The sequence below is a fragment of the Trachurus trachurus genome, assembly GCF_905171665.1.
Source record: "Trachurus trachurus genome assembly, chromosome: 11".
NCBI classification, from domain to species: Eukaryota; Metazoa; Chordata; class Actinopteri; order Carangiformes; family Carangidae; genus Trachurus; species Trachurus trachurus.
This window is the reverse complement of record NC_139904.1, coordinates 535549-548908: the sequence shown is the minus strand read 5'-3', so window position 1 is coordinate 548908 and position 13360 is coordinate 535549.

Sequence of the window (13360 nt, the reverse complement as noted above, 5' to 3'; positions counted from 1 at the left end):
AACCCTTAGAATGAACCAGAGGCCAGAGAGACGGAGGAGACGTGGAAAGGTACAGCTCCAAGAAACTCACAGGAATGAATACAGAGAGAGGGGGGGGGGGGGGCACAGAGGCATGCAGAGGGTGAGAGGGGATGAATGAATGAGAGCCATTGATAAAGACGGAGGTGAAGGGAGGGCGAAGGAGAGCGAGAGAGAAGGGAGAGAGGGAGGAGGCATCAAAAGGTATTTACACATGGAGATCCCAGAGGGGGGGAGGGAGGGGAGAGGTGGAAGGATGGAGGGATGAAGGGAGGGAGGGAGGGGAGAGGAGGAGGAGAGGAGGGGTAGGAGCATCTCTGACTGACCTACTGACTAGAACACAGGGTGGGGCCTCGGTGACTCTGACACAGCGACAGGTTTGTGTCTTTAGAGCCGCAGCTTTTTCCACAAAGTGAAGTCACCTCAGCAGCAGAGACACACACACACACACACACACACACACACACACACACACACACACACACACACACACACACACACACACACACACACACACACACACACACACACACACACACACACACACACACACACACACACACACACAGACACACACACACACACACACACACACACACACACACACACACACACACACACACACACACACACACACACACACACACACACACACACACACACACCTACACAGACAGAGAGAGACGGGTTTCCCTCTGAGTGAAAGAGCAAAGTGATTACAGCTGTTTAAAGACACCAAACGACACACACTACTGGTTTTTACTGCACTACATTGTGTGTGTGTGTGTGTGTGTGTGTGTGTGTGTGTGTGTGTGTGTGTGTGTGTGTGTGTGTGTGTGTGTGTGTGTGTAGGTGTGTGTGTGTGTGTGTGTGTGAGGACGGTGATGAATCACAGCAACGCCTGATGGACCAGGTCTGAAACATCTGCAACATCAGCTGACTCCTAGAAGACAGTGTTAAATGTAACAGTAAGCTCCATAAGCTGCAGTCTGACTACAGATCTCAGGTCAGTTTCCATGTTCTCCACCTGAGGAAACGTTGTGACTGTGGAGAGACGATGACAGAGGCATTTCCCCCCTCGCCGTGTTCAAAAATAACATCGATCACACCAATTTGTTTTCGGAAAACACTCTTCATTTAGCCTACACCAACCTGCATAAACACGGCGCTAAGAGCTGCTATGACCTACAGGTGGCGCTGTCACAAGAAGCACAAAGCCATGCCATCCAGAACGTTACCACACAGAGTTGTTTTAGAGGGAAATTCATGCAAAACCGCTGATGCGTGTTGCCTTCAGGGACAGTTTTTCATCATCAGTCTCTGTATTTCCCTCTAAAACAACTCTGTGTGGTAACGTTGTGTTATTATCTCATAGCGTGGTGAATGTGCAGCTCACAACTTGTCCACCAGAGCGTTGTGGAGTTGTTGGATTGTGTATTTGATGAGTTTGATGAGGGAAACCAAGAAATCCCATAATGAGCCTCCGTAGCGTAGCTCTGAGCAGCTCACGGCTCTGCTCCGCCGTTCTAAAAACAGCTTGCACCGACAATTAAAGGTAACAAACCTACTGCTATGACTATAGGGATTATGGCAATGGGCCAATTTGACTAAATGTTGAACTATCCCTTTAAGGCCACACTGATCTGACCTGACCAGTTTAGTCTCATGGAGAAACATCAGGTGGAGCTTCACAAGAAACACAACGTCAACACAACGAGCTGCAGCAGCTGATAACCAGCTGAGAACAACAGCTCTTCACTGTTTCTACAGAAGCTTCTGGATGAACCCGCTCTCTGTGTCGCTGCTTCTCCTGTCTGAGGTGATGAAAGCAGAGATGCAGCAGGTATGTGAAGCATCGGAGGCATTCAGCAACAAAGCAACAAAGCCCGGCTGTAAGGGACGGACACGGCCGGGTCAACGGAGAAGGTCAGCGGGGTCGTCTTCCCATCACAGTGACACCGCGCTGTTAGCTGTCCCTGGATCAGCTGAGCTACAGAGGAGGAGCAGCTGGTTTCACACCGGCTGCTGAGCTGCTGAGCTGCTGAGCTGCTGAGCTGCTGAGCTGCTGAGCTGCTGAGCTGCTCTGCTCCAGACTCAGCTGACCTCTGACCTCTGGACCGCACTCCTCCGTCCATGGAGACAAGAAGGCTGTAGGTTATATAACAGAAGCACAAAGAGGGAATCAGATCCAAATCCAGACCTCTATTATAGTTACATGTGGATGTGAACATGGACGTTTATTCTCCACCTGGAGATCATGTTGTGTTCATGTGAGGTAGATGTAGCCTATAACACAAAGAGGGAATCAGATGGTCACCAATAATGAAAACACATCGACTTGGAAAAAACTCTAAGACAAAGAGTTGACCCTTTAACACTGGCCTTGATTTACACCAGTTTAAATGGTTTTATGCGAGTCTTTATGTAAGTCCAGTCGCTTCTCCTGCTAACCCTCCTCTCAGCCATGTGCATTTGTTTACAATTAAGCCAGCGAGAAATCAATCAATAAAGCTGTAAATAACGTTATATATCCTATATACGATGTTATGACCTGTATATTTGTGTAATTTAATCAGTCAGAAACAAGAGATTACAGGTTACAGGGCGCGTTTGTGTGGCGGTGCGGCGGTGCCACAGAGATGAGAGCTGGGACACCGGGTCGGAGGCTCTGATCTTACCAGGTTGGTTTTCAGCCAAGAGACGCTCCATTCTCCCTCGTAAAAAAGTTAAGCCATTTATTAAACCATCACAATTAGTGCAAAGCTCTTTAATTAAGGTAAAAATGTGGCAGGGTTAAGTTACAAATTCTGCATAGTTCCTCTTTAATAGAGGACAATTATGTTATTTACTCAGTACTGGGAGCTGCCTGCAACTGTTTCACTTAAAATGTATGTTATAAAGTGTAGCCTATTAAAATTAAAGTCTTACCTTCTAAACAACAGATTGCTTAAAATCGTTAAAAAAAAAAAAGTTGTTATTTGCTCCAATATGAGACATGTTTTTAGGTTAATGAGCTCTATTGATCATAAAAGTACAAGAACCATCATGCACAGCCTGTAGATCATGTGACTGGGTGCTGTGTCATGAGAGCTTACTGTCTGTCTCTGTTGTAGCCTATGTATGTATGTATGTATGTATGTATCATTTGACATTAAAAAAAAGGTTAATTAATGAAGGTAACTAGAGCAACAATAATAGTGTTTCACACTGTGTTATCAGGTGACCAACACACTTTATATCATGGAAATTATGTAAAGACGCACTTGAAGGCTCTGAACTAATGAAATCAATGGGTTTAAAATAGAAAAGCTTGTTCCCTTCCCTCCTTTTCACTATAAATTATCACATCAGATCCATTTCTGTGGAAACATCTGTGAAACTATCGTTGGGTTTTGACACTATATATTTAAATTTTTACTTTTCTAAAAAGCCTTTGACAGATTGTCCAGGTTAAACGACAGATTAAGAGTCCACATGTTTTCTCACATCAGATCAACTGGTTTTGTTTAGATAATGAACTGTGTGAGTTTCTTTATATCAACCCCTGACTCATCCCAGCCAGTCACAGTGGTACAGCCGTCCTCCATGTTGGCTCTTTAATTCAGCTGTGGATCATTGACTATGTAATAACCATCAGACAGTCCAGTCTGCTGCTGCCCTGTGGGGGCTCAGGTTAGATCACCGGTCCTGAACCGAAGCCCTGAAACCTGCTCCCACAGCTGAGACCACGGCTCTGACAGAGGAACTCCTGAGCGGCCGAGGCCAGCGAGGAGGAATGCACCGGGGGGGGAATGTACCACCAGGGTGTTGAGGAAGGGGGGTGGGGGGGTGGGGGGGCAGCGGAGGAAACAGAGGGGAAACAGAGGGGTCTTTTGTGAGACAGGAAGCTGCAGAGACCACGGCCCTCAGAGCAGCAGAGAGAAACCTGGGCCTAGGCCCTAAGACCCAGGAGGAGGAGGAGGAGGAGGAGGAGGAGGAGGAAGAGGAGGAGGAGGAGGAGGAGGAAGAGGAGGAAGAGGAGGAGGAGGAGGAGGAAGAGGAGGAGGAGGAGGAGGAGGAAGAGGAGGAAGAGGAGGAAGAGGAGGAGGAAGATGGAAGCTGAAGAACATGAAGGATGAACTGCGGAGTGGGAAAGTTGTGCGAGACATTATTTTTTTCCCATGAGCAGCGTTTGATGTTTGGAGCGTTGGAAACAAGTTTCTCCAGGGAATTGAACCAGTGAAGGAGCTGAGGTTAAACATCTAATAAAACACTACAAAGAACTCAACTTTAAATACATTCGTTGTCTTGACTATTAAAAAGGTTTGTGATGTTTGACTTTTTACAGCTGGTTGGACAAAGTTAGGAGTTTAAACTAAACCAAAAGTTTTAGTTTTAAAGGGGAACTATGTAAGTCTGGTTGTTTTTCCTCTGCTTTGCTAACCCTCCTCTCAGCCATGTGCATTAGTTTACAACGAAGCCAGCGAAAAATCAATACATGGAGCGGTGGATAACGTAATATACCATATACAATGTTACGACGTGTGTATTTAGTCTTAACCGTCATAAACCAAAGATTGCCGGTTACGGAGCGCGTTTGTGTTGCGGTGCCACAGAGACGAGAGCTGGGACACCGGGGCGGCGGCCGAGTAACTACACTGATGTTACCAGGTTGGTTTTCAGCCGTGAGATGCCAGGTGGAAGACAAAGAAACTACATTCTCACTCGTAACACCTTACAAGTCATGTATTTAACTCACAATTAGTCTGGGGCTTTTTAATCAAGTAAAAATGCAGCAGAGCCACGGGAGAAATCCTGCTTTGTTCCTCTTTAAAGTTTGAAGTTCGATGCGCGCTAGCTTCATGCAGGAAGATCTACTGATCTAACCACTGAGGCAGATGACTGATCCCTGGACCTGCTGAGGTGGTGACAGTGTTAGTTCAGTAAATGTGTTACCACCATCACTGAGATGCTCCTGAACGAGGCCTGTAACCACCAGTGTGTTGTCGAGCTGTTTTATTTGTTAGGATTAGCTGTGCTGTAGAGCAGTCTATAGTCTTCCTGGGGTCCACATTAAAACCAGTACAATGGGATTATCATCTACATCACAGAACATATGTAAGATACTCCAACGCACAGTGGTTATGAAATAAAATAAAATAAAGGGGTAAAACAAATCAAAATGACAACAACAAGAAAACCTACGACCCTACATAAACCCCTTTGTGTGTATTTGTGTGTGTATGTGTATGTGTATGTTATTTTACAGATGTGAAATTCCAAGATATCTTTTTATTTGCTTTCTGAATGTTAGTTTCTGTGTGAGTTTAGTTGTTGGCAGTGGTCAGGAGCTCCATGATTTCATTGATGTGTGCTTCAGAAGTTGGTGTTTGGTTTGGGAAGCGTGAAGCGGCCTCGTGTTGCCGTCTGGTGCCATGTGTATATGAATCATGATTGTGTTTGAGCTGATTGTAAAGGCATAAAGCTGGACTGTGTTTGCACTGGGCAGCCTCCATGTTTCTATTATTAAGATAAAAACATAAAAAGTAAGATTATACAGGTGGATGTGTTGTGTACTGTACAGGCACATTTACTCTCCACTTGGAAGACATGTGTTCATGTGAAGTAGATGTTTATCTATATATTCTCTGCACATCTGTCCTGTCAATCAAATCAAACAGCAGCATCCAGACATGAAGAAGCTGCTCCATCTACTGCACCGAGCCTCACGTCACGTTCAGGTTCTGATGATGAAGTTTACTCAACACAGAACACTTAACTCACAGAAAATATGGTGTAAGAAGTGGAGTACAGGGACAGTGTGATGCAGGTTTATAGTGACGAGGTCAGAAGCAGCATGAGAGGAGAAGAGGAGCTGATTGACAGGATGTGAACGTGGAGCAGAGAGGAGATGAGAACCAGATCAGATGGAGGGAGGAACAAAAGATCTAAAGAAGAAAAACAAATGATTGATTTCCCAAAAACAAGAGGCTGAACATGCAAAGCTGTACACACTGTACACACACACACACACACACACACACACAGCAGCGGTTAATGAGGTCAGGGAAAAGCAGCAATAAAAACAATCTGAGCTGTTGTGACCATGAGCTCAGTCCAGTCTGAGGAGCCTTCAAAGAGCGTTTCATCTCCACACACACACACACACACACACACACACACACACACACACACACACACACACACACACCAGGGCAGAGGGGTAAATAAGAGGGATGCTGCAGGATGAAAACACACACACCCTCCTCTTCCTCTCTCTGTCCTCCCATCCACCAGTTTCCTGCCGACACACTTCGTCCCTCTCACGTTCGCCCCTGGCACACACACAACAGCTCATTAATCCTCCCACAATACAATACACACTCACAACAACTCCACAACGCTCTGGTGGACAAGTTGTGAGCTGCACATTCACCACGCTATGAGATAATAACACAACGTTACCACACAGAGTTGTTTTAGAGGGAAATACAGAGACTGATGATGAAAAACTGTCCCTGAAGGCAACGTGCATCAGCGGTTTTGCATGAATTTCCCTCTAAAACAACTCTGTGTGGTAACGTTGTGTTATTATCTCATAGCGTGGTGAATGTGCAGCTCACAACTTGTCCACCAGAGCGTTGTGGAGTTGTTGGATTGTGTATTTGATGAGTTTGATGAGGGAAACCAAGAAATCCCATAATGAGCCTCCTTAGCGTAGCTCTGAACAGCTCACGGCTCTGCTCCGCCGTTCTAAAAACAGCTTGCACCGACAATTAAAGGTAACGAACCTACTGCTATGACTATAGGGATTATGGTGATGGGCCAATTTGCCAAAATGTTGAACTATCCCTTTAATCTAAGCACAGAGATGTTAGAAATAAAGTTTTTACATTTTACATGATGAATCTCACTAAACCACATTTAGAAGTATACTTTATCATGGACCCAGAATATGGAATTTGTTACCTGTACATTTTTTTAAACTTATCATTACAACAGTTCAGCAGAGCAGTAAAGTCTCTCCTGTTAACCAGCCGATACTTCCCACATGGTCTGACTATAAACTGGGATTATTTTATATTTCTATCAAGCTGTTGTATTGCATTGTACATGTTAAATCATGTTAAACCATGTTTAAGATACCAACCATGTTCTTTCATCAGTCTTATCATTTTACAACAGGCTCTTCTAGACTAATCTAACTTGTGTAACTACACACTGTTCACATGGCGCCTGCTGCTTCAGTGTTGTGTAATATTATGTTGATACACAACTTTGGGTGCAAATGACCTGCAATTACATTCAAACTGCTACAGTTTATTATTAGAAAACATGTAAACTGGTCAGACTGGACATTATGAGCCCTGACAGGTGAAGTGAATAACACTGTGAGTGTGTGTGGTTTATCAGGCAGCAGGGGAACATGTTGTCTTAGAAGCAGGAAAACAGGTTCACAGGTCCAGCACTCTGTCTCTGAGTGAACGTCTTCTTTCTGCTGCTGTAATGTTTGTGTGTATGTGTATGTGTGTTATTATTGTACCGTGCAGCCAATGCAGGTCAGCTGGGCTCCTCTGGACAGTAATGTTACATGCACTTTTATTTTTTAGTTGTTGTTGCACTTTCTATGATAGTTGTGCGTCAGTGTTAAGCTGCTCTAAACGACATCTCGTTGTTATTTGTAACTGTGTTATTATGACAATGACTTTTATATCAGGCCACTTCATATCCTTGTATCCTCAGTAGTTGTTTTGCACGTTGCCTGGTTGAAGGTTGATTTGTTGTTTGTGTGTCTACATTTTCTGTCTGTTGTGTTGTGTTGTGTTTGTGTATTTTTTTTCTCTCTACTTTCTGTCTTAACTTGGCAGATTTAACAACTACATTTCCCCGTTGTGGGATGAATAAAGTATCTAATCTAATAAAGTATAGGTATAAAGTATTCAGTAGTCAGTTCTTTACAGTATCAGGTTTGTGATTCTAACAGTTAAATCTTAAACTCAAACCTGCAGGAAGTTTCTGAACAGACAAACAGCGTCTTATCTGATGGTTCTCATCATGTCTGATATTCTGAATATGACTTCATGAACTCAGGTGCAGGTTTCCTATGTGCAACAGGTTCAAACACTTGTTTATCACTCTCTTAGTTCAGCTTATTAATGAACAGAGGTGGAGGATAAATGTCTGACTGAATATATGATATTTTTAGACATTTGTTCTTTTAATATTTCTTATTGTGGTGTTTCTTCTGTTGTATTTGCAGCCTTTTCCTTCCTTTTCTCCCTGGAGCGATGAAGTAAATCTGAACTTCATGTGCATGTCGACCTCACATTTAAATCTGACTAATGATTTTGAGGTTTTACAATCAACATAAAGAGCAGCCTGCATCATAAAGGACGAGTACAGTTGATGTGGCGTCTTGTACATGACTCTGATTATATCCCGAGCGGCGAGTCAGTGGCACCATGATGACACGCTGCTTTCAGCAAAACATTCTTAGGGAGTCTGACATATTTTTATCTGCCATGTTGTCCTGATTAGAAACCAAGACCAGATGGAGGATTATATCCTTTATGTGGGACCAGGTCTCAGTTTCAGCCAGATTTAGCTGCTCAGAGACTCGGTCCTCTAAGTGCAGCTGTGTGAAGCCAGAGAGACAGAGAGACAGAGAGACAGCGTTACAGCGTTACAGCGTATCATTACACGCTGACCAGTCATTTCACTTTCTGCTAAATGTTGTCCCTCGTCGTTCCAGAGCTGCGTCCCGTCCCGACGGTCTGGACCCTGTTGACATAAAGAACTGGGCTGAATTCCAGACTAATGGTTGTTTTCATCCTCTACTGTCTCTCATCAGGCGGGTTCTTTCATCTACAACAAACTAAACATGGAAATGATGTGTTTAATGTGTCGCAATAAACACGTTTGGCTGCTGCCAACAATGGGTGGTTTTAATCAGCAGGCTTTGTGTGTGTGTCTGTTTCTCTCATATGGGTATTTTATTTAACTTGCATTGTTTTGGTTTGATTTGATTTGATTTGATTTGATTGTGTATGATCTTGGTATTGTTTTTACTTTGATATTTACAGATTTATTCATTTATTTTATGAACTGTTGGATTGAATCCCTTGTGTTCTGACATTCACTGTTGAAATGTGAGTAACAAGTAAGAAGATTGACTGTCGGTCTAGACTCTATGGTATCTGTCCAGTCTTTACATTTATTTCTTTTATTAACAACCGTAGGCATTTTAAAAATAGCACTTCATGACAGATACTTCCTCCTGACGCACTTTATTAGACTTTAGGAGGTCTTTCACCTCCTACCAGGTCATTGCCTTAATAAGAATGTATTCTTAGCTATTCTTGTCTGGTAAAATAAAGGTTTACTACTACTACTACTACTTTAATGAAACTCAAATAGCACTTTACGACAACTATGGTCGGTAAATGCAACTATTATGTGATGTACCACTATGTTCACCATTTGTTTTGTCTTTGTCTAAATGGAATTTTATTTGTTTGTGGACCATGGGACAACAGATGGAAATGAGTTCTCTACCTAAATCTGACATATTTACATATCAAATAATAGTTTTTGTATGTTCATGAATATGTGGAGTTCCGTTTCAAATAAACTAATAAATGTATAAAATGTAAATGCATTCAAGGAAAACCTAACCCTAAACCTTACATTTTGAAAGAAAAGTAGGCTGTGTGTGTGTGTTGTTTTTTTTTTCCCCTCAAGTGTTTGAACACAGTCTAAATTTTTAAGGCAAAATACTTTAATCCTAATTGTCTGTTTCAAGTTTATGACTTAAACAACTCAAAAAACCTAACAGATAAGCCTGGACATGTGATTTTTTCAAAATCTGCTAATTTTAAATTGTGCGTTTAGGACTGAGTTTAAATGTTAGAATAAATAAAACTTTTCTTCCAGGAAAAATGATGCATGAAATGCACAAGTCCATAAGGGGATTAGAGTTTTTATTTGACTGTGTGGGTTTACCTGAGAGAACAGAAAATAACAGAGGGCAGCGAACACACCTGACATCTCGCCCTGCACGCTGCTGTCAATAAAGCTCTGTCTTCCTCAGGTGTGAATGTGTGTGTGTGTGTGTGTGTGTGTGTGTGTGTGTGTGTGTGTGTGTGTGTGTGTGTGTGTGTGTGTGTGTGTGTGTGTGTGTGTGTGTGTGTGTGTGTGTGTGTGTGTGCGATGTGTGTGTGTATGTGTGTGTGCGATGTGTGGGGTATTTCTGGCGCGTGACTTCAAACGTGTCGTGTTTCTGCAGCTCACAGCTAAAACATTCACCTGGTGGAAATCCACATTTGTGAAGTAGAAATGAAGAGGAATTTGACCCCGGGTAGAAAAGGATAAAAGGTGTCTTTCTGCAGCGCGACCGACACGCCTCACACGCCTCACACAGGGAGAGGAGGGGGGGGGAGAAACAGGAGGGAGGGGGCTGAAGGACGAGGAGCCAGAAGGAGACTGGGGAGTGAGGAGGCCAGGAGAGGAGAGGAGAGAAACGGAGGGAGAAACGCTGACAGAGACAGAGAGAGAGATGAGTGGAGGTGAAAACAGAATTAGTTTCTTATTCAGATCTCCATCAGCTGCAGCAGAGCCATAGCTTCTTCTTCTTCTTCTTCTTCCTGGGTCCAACAGCATCAAATATACAGTTGAAAACACAAAACATAAACATTATAAAAATGAAAAACAAAAGAACAAGTGAGCGATCTGCTGAACCTAACAAAACAACAACAGAGGAAGTGTTTACATTTCTGAACTGTGCTTCATTCATTCTTCCTTATATTAATTGTTCACATACTAATCCTGTTACACACATTTCTACATATAATACATGTATACTGTACATCATTACACATCACACATCATACTTATATATATATATACACATTAACTCTACAGAATATACATTATAATAACACATATCATATATCCATCGAATTATACTCCATATATAAATATACCATGTTGTCTTACTTTGATAAATGCTGTTTTATTCGTGGTGAGTTTGATATTTTTCCATTCTTTCATTCCTCTACAGAACCGTACGTGTGATGGAGTTAGATCTTTAGGTGATGTCAAGAACAAGAACAAGAAGAAGGAGAAGAAGCTGAGACGACCGACTCAGCTGAGGACAGAGAGACGATGTCTTCTGCATCTTTCCAATATCTGACTGCCATGAACAATGTTAAAGGGAAGTTCCACTCAGTATGGGACTATTTCTATCGATACATCAAGGACTTGTCACAATGAGCAGAATATGTTGAATCACATCACAACTGATATAATCACAAACACACAACGGTACAGAGGTGTTGTTGGTGTTGGTGTCCCTGTAGTTTGGTTTTGACTGCCTGTTTGTTTTTGTTTATCTGTTTGTTGTTGTCTTTTGTACGTATTTTATTATTTGTTGAAAGATAAATAAACACTTTAATGACAAAAAGAAAAGAAAAGAAGGTGAGACCAGACTGTGGTGGAGCAGGAGAAGACAGACAGGATGTGAGTCTCTGTCTTCTAGTGAAACTAAAACCTGCTGCTCCCTGAACAAATAAAACTCATCAAACTCCTCATGACTCCTCTCCTCCTGGTCCAACACGTCCAACTGACTGTTACTGCTCCTCAGGTGGAGAGGTCACAGCCTCTTCTCCTCTAAACCCTCTGCAGACAGAGAGCTCTTTGTGGCAGCGCCCTCCGCTGGCAGCAGCCGGCGCTGCGTCCACAGCAGCATGGCTCACACATCTGCATCTGCAGCACGCAGGAGGAGGAGGAGGAAGAGGAGGAGGAGGAGGAGGAGGAGAGAAGAGGAGGAGGAAGAGGAGGAGGAGGAGGAGGAGGAGGAGGAGGAGGAGGAGGAGGAGGAGGAGAGAAGAGGAGGAGGAAGAGGAGGAGGAGGAGGAGGAGGAGGAGGAGGAGGAGGAGGAGGAGGAGGAGGAGGAGGAGGGTGATGCTGCTCAGCCTCCGTCTCATTCATCTGAGCTCACTAAGGAGAGTCAGGGAGCAGTCACCACGACGACGCTGTGATGGAGAGTGAGACTGAGAACAACACTAAACTCACAGAAGAGGAGGTCAGCTCAGTAAAACTGAAGGATAAACAGATGAATCAAAGAGGAAAAGCATCGTAAAGCAGTTTCTACTGTTACTGAATCTATATGAACAGGGCCGTTGCTAGGAATCCTGGGCCCCCTTAAAGAATACTAAAGTGGGCCCCTGTCCTCTGACTTTTCCACTTTTTTTCTTAGACTACGTATGTATTATCATTTTTTATTTAGCCTTCTTTGTTTTGATGCTAATGCAGCATTAATATGAGTATTAGTCAGGGTCTTACGCAGAATAAATCAGTCATACAAAGATTATTCTACTGGGGTTTTTTATGGGCCCCACTGGGCGCTGGGCCCCTAGAGTTATCACCACCTTTCTCCCCTATACAACGGCCCTGTATATGAACCAATTTAAACTGGATTTAGGAAAAACAGGAGGATCATTTCAAAAGAGTGAAATACTAGAATATGAACATGATCCACTGCTTTGGTCTGAACATGATCAATTATCTGTTCAGGATTAAAAAAACAAAACAAACTAAAGACCCTGTGTGTGTGTTTTTTTTTTTTAGCATTTACCATGACGACAGTATGAAAGTATCATCTGCTTTATCTGATAAAACTGCTGCTGAATCCTTAGAATAATCATAGTAAATTGAACATTTATCATTATCTAATGGTGATAGTGGTTCAATTTCAGTTCTGTGCATCCGGCCCCGTTCATAAGCTACACACTGCAAAAACTCTACATCTTACCAACAATATTTGTCTTATTTCTAGTCAAAACAAATCTCATTCTACTTAAAATAAGACTCATCACATAAAAAGTAGCTTGTTTTTAGACACTTTTTACTTCTTTCAAGCAGATTTTCACTTGAAATAAGTAGAAAAATCTGACAGTGGAGCAAGTTTTTCTTCCTTACAAACACAAAAAACTTACTTTCACTGGCAGATTTTTCTACTTATTTCAAGTGAAAATTAGTTTGAAACAAGTGAAATGATCTATGAACAAGTTAATTTTTAGGTGATGAGTCTTATTGTGGAAAGAGATTAGTTTTGACTAGAAATGAGACATTTTGACAAGAAATAAGACAAATATTCTTGGAAAGATTTAGAGTTTTTGCAGTGCAGAGAGCTTTTTTTCAGGTCTGCTGTATATTATGAATTTTGAATTGTATTTTGGATTTTAAAATGATTTGTAAATAAACGAACAAACGCATCATCTGAACAGTGTGTGTGTGTGTGTGTGACAGTGAGGGGAGGAGACAGAGTGATGGAGGAGGGATGAGAGACAGAGTGATGTAGAG